Source organism: Chinchilla lanigera, unplaced genomic scaffold (genome assembly GCF_000276665.1).
Source record: "Chinchilla lanigera isolate Chin_1 unplaced genomic scaffold, ChiLan1.0 scaffold00016, whole genome shotgun sequence".
NCBI lineage: Eukaryota > Metazoa > Chordata > Mammalia > Rodentia > Chinchillidae > Chinchilla > Chinchilla lanigera.
In genome coordinates, this window is record NW_004955417.1 from 16,761,645 (window position 1) to 16,774,800 (window position 13,156).

The window sequence follows — 13,156 nt, forward strand, 5'->3', positions numbered from 1 at the left end:
AAATTAATGGTAAGGTATCATCATTTCGTTTCCCATTATCAAAAAGGAAGTAGAAGTAAAACTAAAATTTGTTCATGAAGATATCACTTTAATAAACCAAAAAATAATATGTGAAAATGAAAAGGCATTTTGAAATGTAAAAATAGCTGAATTAATAATAACCTTGTAGCAGTTCACTACAGAGCATAGATTTAAACAGGTAGTATGGAGAACGCATTTCTATCCCATTATCCTTAGGATTTTTTATGTAAATGACATAGTTTGCATCTAGAACCATTACTGTCTTGCAAATCAACTTTGTGAAATCTTGACTCACGCCATTGATGTATGCAAGGTAGGGGTATATCCTTTAAAAATCGTGCACCCTTTCACCCTCAGGGTTGGAAATTCAATAGGATTATTGCTATGTGACTACACCGGGTGAATCTAATTAGGATTACTTAAATTTCTTATATAGGATTAAAGAAGACTCAACTAAATTATTTATGTAATCACTTTGCTTTGGTATTGCAAGTGTATCATTTGGCTGAGCGGTGCCAAACCAGGGACTGGGTGAAGTTGGGGATTGGTAATTGGATACAGGGCTTTTTCATAATTTGATAAAAAGCTTCCTCCAACACGAGAACTGTGACAGCTGCTCAGTGGCTGACGTTGGAAGTGATCCTGTGTGTGTGTGTGTGTGTGTAACTTGTAGAAGACTCACTTCATGTTACTCAAGGACTTCATAAAACCCCTTATATTTGTCATAGAAACTACACAAAAACCTTTGAATGAATCTACCGAGAAAACATGGGTACAATCAGACCATTCAGATTCTAATCTCTTCTATGAAACTGAATTATCAGGTAAAACTGACTTCTGCCTCAGTTTTCTTATCTGGATAATGTGATACTGCTTACCTGGTGGAATTAAAATAATTTTTAAAAAACTTATAAAATACAAATAGAGTAACCAGAAAGGGCAATATGTATTCATTATTCCAGCAAGAACTCTAGAAATACATATTTCCTTGTTTTTTTCTAGTTTTGTGATATATGGATACATGGGTTATACTTACATGGAACACTGCTTTTATATCTTAGGAATTTCTACCTAGTATTAATTACTATGAAAATACCTACAAAAATAAATACGACCATCAAAACTTGATTGGAATAAAACAAATATCAGTAGAATAATATTTAGCAAAGCTTTGAAGTTTGAAAGTAATTTTCACTCCCATTTTTATGTGAACTCCTCTATGACATGAACTTTACATCACTTATCTTTTGATCTTCACTACCTAATAGTAAATTCTTTTTTTTTTTTTTTTTTTTTTTTTTTTTTTTTTTGAGACAAGGTCTTACTTTGTAGTTTAGGCTGGTTTTTCTCCGGTACCGGGAACCGAACTCACGGCCTTGCGCATGCCAGGCAGGCGCTTTTGCCGCTGAGCTAAATCCCCAGCCCCCCCCAATAGTAAATTCTTGATAAATTCTCTTAAATAAGTGAATGGCAATAGAGAAATATGTACCTAGCATTCTACACTCCAAATTACTTCATTATTCTTTATGTCAGCCACAAGGGGGCACTCGAACCCTGTATTTTCGTTCTCCCTGGAACTCACACAACTGTCAGCAAGCCCAATTCCAATTCAGACCACCCAGCTTTTCAACATGAAAATGTTACTGAATTAAAACTTAATGTGAGAACTTCAGAATGTGCTTCTGGTATAAAGTCATACGAAGTTATAGTGAATTGCGTGGCTGGGATCATTTCTGAAACGAGCTCAACCCAGTCAGGAAGTTGTTTCGAAGAGCATACAACACTACAGCAACAGTTCTGTTTCACTTACTTTACCAAGAAAGGAGATTGTGAGCAGATCAAAAAAATTCCTTTCAGTGTTTTTAAATATAGTTATATTCATAGTTTTCTGTTTCATCCTATGTCACTTTATAAAAGTGTACAGCTTTCTACAGTGCCAAAGCGCAGTGGACTTTCAGTGTATATTGACTTACGACAGTAAGTAAAGAAAATCGTAAGGAAAATACTACTTACGACAGTAGTAAAGAAAATCGCATGAAGGCATGCAGCATCTGCACGAGGTTGCTCCTAAAGTAGCTTTGTGTACAGTAGTATTCATCACATCCACAACACTTCAGCTTTGTATTCAGATCACCAGAGTGAAGTGATAATAAATGGCAATCAGTTGCCGTAAACCTTTCCCCAATTTTTTTGTTGAGGTATCCTTTCTTGACACCTACTTATTTTATCAGAGTTAGACTTTGATGGGTAAGAACCACAAAATAGAATAACTGAAAAAGAAGTGCCCATTAAACCATAGGCTGATGTACAGGTGATTTAGGTAACAATATACACCGAGTGATTTGAGACACTCAGTTTGGTTGAGATAAGACAGTGTTGGAGTGCTATGTTTCTCTTCTCAGTTCTACTGTGAACGTCTTAATGACTTCATTAGTCACAGGTTCCACCTGACAGTTGTCTGTCAACACTAATCTATATTCTAGGGACACTGTCAGAATGAAAAAGTGTGAGAATCTTCTTGTGGAACGTATGACATAAAGCCAAACTGATGGTTAAGGACTTAGCATCTGTACTCATTATAGTTTTGTGTATGGGGTCTGTCTTCCATATCGTACCTCATACATAAAAGTTGGGCTTACAGATGTATTTAGTGAAAAGAAACTGCAACAGTGATCTATTGCACTTGCCTTGTTCCTGAGCCAATTCTCCCACTGTAGAGACTGTGACCCCTTTTATCAGTATCGTCACCTTCCTCATCTCCTTGCTTTTTCTTACCGGCTAAGATTTGATGGTGTCATTAGAACTCCTTCACAATTTCCCTTAACATGTGTCTCCTTTTTTTCTCCATCACATGCAGGCCTGCCTGAGCATACATACCATATACAGAAAGCTTATCCCCTGTAGATGCCTTGTCATCTGAACCTGAAGGAAATATTACAATCTTTCTGATAAGTCTTACTTTAAAATCACAACCACAACATTTTGAAAAAAAAAACTGTTTTGGGTCTTGTGCCATTGATGTGACAACAACTGGCACATTTGACAAAAAAATGTCAGTGTCATGAAAGAATGCAACACTTAAAAAGCAGAAAAGAATGAAAAGAGGAAAGAAACAGGAAATGCTCCCGATTAAAAGAAAACTAAGAGTTAATTCAATTTAAAGTAAGGTGTCTCTTGATAAATAAATAAAATATAACCATCAATGGCATTGTTAGGACATTTGGAAAATTATCTGTGTATATATTATATATATATGTATGTATGTATGTATGTATTTTTTGATACAGGGTCTCACCATGTAGTTCAGACTGGCCTTGAACTCACTATGTATCCCAGGCTGACTTTGAACTACAGTGATCCTCCCGCCTCAGCCTCCTGAGTGCTGGAATTACTGGTGTGCTCCACCACGCCCCACGTGAAAAATTATAAACATAGACTGTAGTTAATTTCCTTAATGCGTTCATGAAGGATGACCACGTTCCATGCTGAAGTATGATAAAGGAGGTGCTACATTACAACCACTCTCAAATGGTTTGAAACAACAATAAAAAGTATAAATGCTAAATTAGGAGAGAGGAAAGGGTAGACAGAAGTGGGGATCAAATGCAAGGGTATGTATTTACTGCACATAACTAAGATTTGTCAAAACAAGTTTGATTCACTTTACACTGTATCTTCAATGACTAAAACAATACAAATAAAATTAAACTCTGACTTTTTTATATGTAGTGTATACCAATCTATAAAACATGATTGTGCCAGTGTTCCTTTTACATCTTTGCGTGTTTTGTATTGTTTATGTAACGCTGTAACTGGATTTTGCTTTTCCATTTCCAAAGCATCTTTTTTAATGCATGACTGATCTGGGTTTTTTTCTGGTACCAGGAATCAAACTAACGACCTCACGCTTGCCAGGCAGGCACTGTGCCGCTGAGCTAAATCCCCAGCCCCTGCATGACTGATCTGTAAAGTGCTGTGCTTATTAATGTGCATACTCAGTGAGTTCGAAAATGAGTATATATCAGTGAAACCATCCTCTCATCAAGACCAGAGACACTTATTATCTCCCAAGGTTTTCTCCTATCCTTTTATTATTGTTGCTGTTATCATACATACGCATGTGTGTGCAGCGTTTGTATCCATTGTTGTATGCAAGGACACGACATAAAATTTACCCTCTTACAAAGTTTTAAGTAAGCTATGTCCCATATGCTGTATAAATTTCCAGAACTTGCTTAATTTGTTTAACTGAAACATTGTGTCCTTTGAGCTTCATCTGCCCATTTTTTCCTCACCCCAGCCCCTGGCAATCATCCCACCTCCTTCTGTTGAGTTTGACCATTTTGTAATTCTACATTTAAGCAAAATCATACAATATCTATCTTTCTGGGTTTGGCTTATTTACTTAGTATAATTTCCTCCATGTTCATTGATGTTGTTGTAAATGACAAGATTTATATCCTTTTTAAAAAGCTGAGTGATTGTGTGTGTATCATGTTTTCTCTATCCATTCATTCATCTTTGCACACTTAGCTTAATTCCATGTCTAAGATATTGGTAATAACGCTGCAGTGAGCGTGGAAGTGCAAATACATCTTCAAGATCCTGATTTCAACTCCTTTAGATGTATGCCCAGTAATGGAATTGCTGCATCTTACGTAGTTCTATTTTTAATTTTTTCAGGAATGCCCATAGCATTTTCTGTAATAACTCTGCCAATTTGCATTGCCAATAAAAATATGCAAAGATTTCTCTTTGTTCTATATCCTCACCAACATGTGATTTCTACTTTTGATAATAGCCATTTTAACGAGTTGATATGTTATTGTGATTTTGATTTGCATTTTCCTGAAGTTCAGTGATGCGGACTACCTGGTTATTTATCTACTGGTTCTTTATGTGTCTTGTTGGAGAAATATTTACTCAGATTTCAGGTCTTAACATCAAATCTTTAATCTACTCGGAATTAATTTTTGTGTATAACATATAATAAGGGTCCAACCTCAGTGTTTTGCATTGGAAATTCAATATTCCAGACACCATTCACTGATGAGACTATCTTTTTTCCATTGTGCATTCTTGCTACCTTTGTCAAAAATTAATCGACTATTCCGGTACAGATTTATTTCTGGGATCTTTCTTCTATTCCATTGGTCTGTGTCTATTTTTACGCCATTATCAAGCTATTTTGATTACTATAGCTTTGTAATATAATTTGAAAACAAAAAGTATGATGCCTCCAGCTTTGATCATTTCACTCAAGATTTATTCAGGGTTTTTTTATGGCTCCCTATCAACATTAGGGTTAGCTTTTCTATTTTTGTGGAAAATATCATTAGAATCCAAGAATTGCATTGAATTTGTAGACTGCTTTGATATGTCTGAACATTGAGTTCAACCCATGAATACAATTTGAAAAGAAATAGTGGTTACAACCTCAAATGAGCACTTTTATTTGCCCAAGACTTCTACACTTTCCTAGGATCTATATTTTCCCACCTGCCAAAATGCCTACCCCACAGTCCTCTCCAGCACTGATAACTCTGCCTTATGCTTTACCAAGAAAATAGGAGCAATTGTGTAAGAATCCAGCGGCATCTATCACCACATCTAACTGGCCATTCTGACGGCAATCCCAGATGTCAATTTTGCTTCTACTGGTACCCTGTATCCCAGAACCTCTGTGTTTCTATCTTTTTTTTTTTTTTTTTTGAGGCAGGGTCTCACTGTGTAGTGTAGGCTGGCCTTGAATCCATTCGTATACCCAGGCTGACCTCAAACTCATGGCAATCCTGCTTCAGCCTCCTGAGGGCTGGGATTACAAGTATGTGCCACCACACCCGGCCTACCTCTGTGTATCTCGATGACTTCGTGCCTGCAGCTGTCCCTCACTTCTTCCAACGAAAGTGCTCCCTTGATTACATTAGTCACTTGACCTAGTTTCGGACATCTTTTATACAAGAATGTACAGTGAACATTTGAATTTTAAAAAATTTATTACATTAAAAGGCATTGCTATGAATTCTCCTCAGAATACCCTCCTTCATGCTGAGCACTTAGCCCATCTGCTGCTCCTGAAGCAGTGCTACGAGATCTTTTCAGTATCTTTAGTTACATTGTCATAGCTGCTTTGATGTCCTGAATCCACTCAAAACTTTACCTTTCGTGGTCATTTTGACCTTGGGGAAGAGCCAGAAGTTAGATCCAGTGAATAAAGTGCAAAAAGCACACACTGTAAGGTTTTTCACTGACAGAAATTGCCATAAATATAAACTATAAACTGCTTTAGAAAGTGGAGAGCATGATAGGATAAGTATGTTCAAAGAGAAAAGACAATTAATGGCAACGTGCCTTTCGCTATAGTAACTTTTTAAAATTTTTATGCAAACATTCATCATGTTGTTTGATCGTGCTGCGTAAAATCCACGTCTTGATCATAAATCTCCCTCAAGGGACAACCCCGTTCTTAGCAGGACTTTTTAGTTGGATTGTCTATACATAGGAAGACTCTGGCTCTGCCTCCCGCTCTGCTCACTCAGTTTGGGCTCAAGGAAATCACCATCACACTTGAGAGGTCCATGGGGAGATCAGGAGAGTCTGTATGTATGTATGTATGTCTGCTCACTCAGTTTGGGCTCAAGGAAATCACCATCACACTGGAGAGGTCCATGGCGAGATCAGGAGAGTCTGCTGCCTTATTTAGCCCCCTGGCCACACTGATAAGAAATGACCACTTCCCGGGGGCTGGGGATTTAGCTCAGCGGCACAGCGCCTGCCTGGCAAGCGCAAGGTCGTGAGCTTGATTCCCGGCACCGGAAGAAAAACCAAAACAAAAAGAAGGAAACGACCACTTCCCTTCCTCAGCAGACACTTCTCTTGATTTCCAACACTAGCGCGGTCCTGCTTTCCCCTGACTCATGGCTGTGATCTCGGGTTTGCTAAGTTCTTTCTACTACACCTCAGACTTTTGCAGTTTCCAAAGTCCTAGTTACGCGACCTGTTTTCATAACTATCTTCACCCTTTCTCTAAATCAGGGATTCTGAAAACTTTCCTGCACCCGTTTGGAACTCAAGTGAAGGCTAAAACTCTTTCTCAGAATAATATACTTAAAGTTACAAAATAAGACTCATAGAATTACACAAGAAATAAAGTAAATTAAAATATAGTTATCAAAGTGGGGCGTGGTGGCACACACCTGCAATCCCAGCACTGGAGAGGCTGAGGCAGGAGGATCCTTGCGAGTTCAAGACCAGCCTGGGCTACAAAGTGAGCACAAGGCCAGCCTGAACTGCATAACAATACCCTGTCTTAAAAAGACAAAGACTAAATGTTTCAAAATAGATCTATGATATTAGTGTTTATGAGCATAAAAATGAGGCAATAAGTTTAAATAAAGATAAGTTTAAAATTACATCTTACTTAAAATATCAGCATAAAGACTTGTTCAGATTACTTCTTAATGTGGAAGAGGACAGTAAGCCCCTGGATGATATTCTCACAGGGTAACATACATGTTGTACTGGACATTTTATCAATTTGAAGTTTTTATTTTAATGTCTATCACTATTGAAATTCTTGATTTGTTAAGTCCATTCGATCTTCTGATCAGAATGTCTGTTTGGGTCTCTATAACAAAATGCTATTGACTGAATGGCTTGTAAACAACAGAAGTTTACTTCTCACCACTCTGCAGGCTTAGAAAGTTAAGACCAAGGTGTTGACAGATTTGGTGTCAGGTAAAGGATGCTTTCTGCTTCACAAAAAGCATCTTCTTGATGCACCATCAGGTGGTACAAAGGGGGAATGAGCTTGCTTGAGCCTATTTTATTTTAAAATTTCAGGATAAAATCAGTTTTATTCATATTTATCTATTTATTTTTTATTATCCCTGTTTACAATACGTAATGTTAACCTTGCTTGTGTGGCGTGGGCACATGTACATAACACATCTTAGTTCCTTTTTTAATCTCTTTTCCCCCGATTCTCTCCATCGCTTGATCCCTTCACCATTTGAGAAAGATCTGTCTCCTTTACTTCCTGTTATCTATCTTTTAAAGTTTGTTCCTTATTTATACTTTGGGCTTCCCATATAAAAGAAACCATGCAAGATGTAAGCTGTGTGTCTGATGTATTTCATTAACAGTATGGTCACAAGGTGCACCCTTTGTGCACCCACAAAGGACTCGAGTTTATTTTTTTTGGTGCTCCATGGTATGAAAATACCACATTTTCCTTATCCATTCATCTGTTGACAGACATGTAGGCTGCTTCCAAGATTTAGCTCTTATGAATTGTGCTGCTATAAACATAGATGGTAATATGATTTCTTTAATTCTTTGGGGAAGATACCTAGAGGGAAAATAGCTGAGTCAAATGGAATTTCTAGGTTTAGTTTTTTGTGGAATTGCCCTACTTATTTTCATCATGGTTGTACTAGTTTACATTCCAACCATGGAGAAGTGTTCCTCTTCCCTCCTGCAGCCTCACCAGCATTTGTTATCATTTGATTTCTTAATGACAGCCATTCTTTCTGGGGTGAGATGGCCTATTGCACAAAGTCAGTGATCCCACTCATGAGGTTTTGTTTCATTTACCTACCCAAACATTTCCCACAGCGATCACTTTGGAAGTTAGGATTTCAACAAATGAACTTTAGGGAACAGAAACATTCCAACTATAGCATGAAATTAAAACTGTTTCAGCTCATTTTACAAAATCATGACAGTCTTATCTTGAAAAACTCCAAACTCTGAAAGGCTTTTTGAGTTTAACTCCAACTATACTTTTTTCTTCTATGATCAAGATCATAGGCACTATGGTTTAGATATCATTAAATGTCTCCCAAAGCCTCCTATGTTGAAAGCTTTGTCCCGAGCTGGTGATGCCATTGAGACAGCGTGGAAATTTTAGGAGTGGGGCCCTAACTGGAAGAAATAGGTCATGAAGTGTGTACTGTTGAAGGGTCTATTTCCCTGGTCCCTTTGTGTGTCTTTGTTCCTCGGTTGTCATGAAGTGAGCTCTACCACGATGTTCTGTCTCACTACTGGCTTGTATGCAACAAAGCCAATGGGTCATGGACTGGAACCTCTGAACTAAAAATAAAAGCTCCTCCTTTTGTTTTTCTCAGGAATTCTGTCATAGTGGCAGAAAGCTGACTAACATATTACCTTTAATACAGTACATGTGAGAATAAAAAGGATTCTGGATCTATGGTTCAACTTTAATACTATCAGAGTAGAAGTAACTTTTGAAAGGGAACTAAATAGTTTCAAGTGTTTACAGATTTCTGTTTTCAGAGAACTTGATAGTTATCTAAGGGTGAAACGTTTCAAAGTTTGGCAAGAAGTCAATCTAGTTTGCTCTTCCAAATCAGGTTCCTAACATAGTAAACATAATTTTTTATACAGAGAATCTATACTGAGCTTGAATGTTTTAACTCATTCATGTGGCTAAAGATAATTATCCGATGAGCTGTGCCATGCATAAATGACCTTTTTATCTCCCAAATATTCTGAATGCGGAATTTCTTTTCTTTCAGAGAAATTAAAATATGTTTCTTCAATTAAAACAAGCATTTAAATCTTGTGACCCTCCAGAACTAATATCTACATTTTATGGTTAATTGATTTCTGACAAAGACATAAGACACACAATGAGAAAATCTAGTATCTTCAATAAATGTGCTAGGAAAATGGTTATCCACTTTGGAGAATGTAATTTTGATTTCATTTCATACTATATATAAAAATCAATCACAATGGAGTAAAGGCTTAAACATAAAAACCTGAAACTTTAGAACTCCTAGAAGAAAACATAGGAGCAAAGGAATAGGCAACATAAATAAAAGTAGACAAAATAGAATTATATCAAATTAAAAGCTTCTGCACATCCAGGGAAACAATTAGCAAAGTAGGAGTCAGACAACTGAATAGGAGAAAGTATTTGCAAATCCAACACCCAGCAAGGGATTACTATCTATAAAATATAAGAAACTTAATTCAAAAACAAGAAAACAAAAACTGAGTTTAAAAATGGTAAGAATCTGAATAGACATTTCTCCAGGGGCCAGGGATATAGCTCAGCGGCACAAGCGCCTGTCTGACATTTCTCCAAATAAGATATATAAATGGTCAGCAGATATATATATGAAAAAATGTTCAACATTCCCAATTATCAGAGAAGTGCAAACTAAAACCATAATAATATATTACTTTAAACTTATTAGAATGGCTATTATTAAATAAAAAATATTCCAAGCACTGGCAAGTGATGAAAAGGTAACAGTGGTACACTGTTAGTGGGAATGTAGATTGATGTTAGCTACTATGGAAAAGAGCATGAAGCTCTTTAAAAATTAAAAATAGTGCAATAGTATGATTCAGCATTCCCACTACTGGCTATATATCCAAGGAATTAAGGTCAGGATCTCAGACATATGTCTGCATGCCCACATTCACTGTAGCATTTTTCACAATAGTCAAGATATGGAATTAACACAGATGAATGGAGAGAGTATATATACACATATATGTATATATATGTGTGTATGTATATATACATATATATATATATGTGGTTGAATACTATTCAGCCTTAAAAAGGATGGTAATCCCATCATTTGCAATGACATAGATAAATATGCAAAGCATATTAAGTAAACTAAACTAGGCACAAAAGACAAATACCACACAATCTCATTTACATGTGGTGTAACTCAGTTTTTCTTTGCCAGCATCAGAGTTATTTTTAAGCCTTTATCAAGTTAATTATCAAACACAGATTAACAGCCAGACTAACAGATCCCCAAAAATATAGAATGTGTATAAAAATCATACTGAATTAAGGTACACTTTTAGATATATTGGCTATGGTGGCTAACAATAGCCTCTCTCTCTCTCTCTCTCCCTTTCTCTCTCTCTCTCTCACTCTCTCTCTCCTATTATCTGTCATTATGTGGGGTAATTTATAACAAAGGGTAGAATAGTGGTTTCCAGGGCTTGGGCTTTGGGTAGATGCTGGCCAGTGGGGAAAATGTTTCAGGTAGGCGGGAGAAAACCTCAAGAGGTCTATTGTACATAGTGATTGAAGCTAATAATAATATTTTGCATGCTTGAAAAGTGCTAAAGGAGTAGATTTTGTACGTGTGTGCCATTGGGGATTAAACCCAGGGCCTTCACACTGGACTACTTCCCTTGTCCTTTTTTCAGTTTTTGTTTTGAGATAAGGTCTTGCTAAGTCACCTAGGCTGGGGTTAAATTTGTAACTCTCCTGCCTCAGCCTCACATAGTGCTGGGATTATAGGCATATACTACCATACCTGCCTGAGAATAGATTTACATATTCTCATTACAAAAAATAATAGGAAATAGATAAGAAAATTTTGCTCTCTTAGAATACTAGGGCCAAGGATATACCTCAGTGACATAAGTGCTTGCCTGGTAAGCCTGAGGTCATGAGTTTAATTCCTGGTACCAAAAAAAAAAAAAAAAAAAAAGTAGTACTAGTGAACCTCTACTTGGTGAATTGTACTTAGCATCATGATCTATTCTTTTATTTTTTTAAATGTAATGATTTAAAAGCTATTTTATATATTTTTGATGACTTTTGTAGTTCACAAACTTCTTTGGGGATGATAAGGACAGTTTTTAGCCTGGTAACTCTGGGAAAAATTCATGAAGTGATGATGGCATGAGGTTCTTGCTTTGTCTTGAAGGCAGCAGACGACACGCTTGATACCCAGCACTGTTAGAACCAGTTACGAAGGGCATACAGTATAATGCTTTCATTTTTCCATGTAAAGTTTTTTTGGGGAGGGAAAAATAGACCAATAAGACAACTATCTCCTACTGCCAAACAGTAAATAGCGTTAATAGTTTCCAGAAGAAACCAATGAAATCAGACTTTCTCCAGGTACATACTGAAAAAAAAAAATGGTAAGTTAACAGCTCCTCAATGGCCTTTTTTCAAAGCATTAAACACACAGCATTTCAATAACAAACACAGGACCAGAGCACTTCTTGCAGATTTTTCCTCTATTCCTATCAAAAAATCAGTTTGGACATTTCCAGTGCACTTGGCCGAACTAAAGCCCCTCCAATTTCACAGGAACTTACAGAAAACAATGTTGAAAATGTTCCATTCAAGTTTTGCAACGATTTTAGCTTCTTTTTGCATGAAAAATTCTGTTGTTTTCAAGATTTCAAGATTTTTGGTAAGGACAATTAGAGCCAGGCATGCTGTAGTCCCAGCACTCTGGGAGGCTGAGGAAGGAGAATCCCAAGTTCCAGGCTTAGTGAGTCCTTGTTTCAAAATAAGAAAATAGAAAGGATGGGGCATGTTGCTCATGAGAAGGCCCTGGGTTCAATGCACAGCACCTCAAAAAGCAAACAATAAAATTAAAGAAATTAAAATACCATGGGGCGTGGCATTAAGCAAGTGAAGCTATAATGTAGTCTTCATCATCATCCTTTTCTTCAGCATTTTGACATCAGTTGGATCTATCAAAGACATAAAATAGGGGCTGGGGATTTAGCTCAGCGGCACAGTGCCTGCCTGGCAAGTGCAAGGTTGCAAGTTCGATTCCCGATACCAGAAAAAAACAAAACAAAACAAAACAAATACAAAGACATACAATAAGTAATGATAAAATATTTGATTCAGGTCATGCTGTGGAGCTCCACAGTAAAAGCCTTAGGTCTTTTATGAAGCTTATAATTCTCACAGACACAAATATGCAATTTATCTGTCAATTAGGTAAATGGTAAATATTCAAGTAATTTATAAGACAAAAAATTGAGGCAGAGCTCTTTCAATTTACCTGAACTTTTTATCCTTTCTATTGCTTTAACCCTCAGACAGGATTTCTACTGGAGCCCAGCAGCTATGCCCTTCTTGGAATTTGATGACTGCCGAACATAGAATTTCTTGGCTTTCTGGATCCGTGACTTACTACAAAGAATTGTTCTCGTTTCTGCTATCATTCACAGTTTTCTCACAGTTATTTTTAAATGCACATTACATTCATAAAATAACAACCACAATTTTTTTTTTTTACAATCTATTAGACACGAAACACATTTGAAGGAGATAAATAAAGTGAAAGATATTCTGCCACTCACGGAAGGTACCAAACTC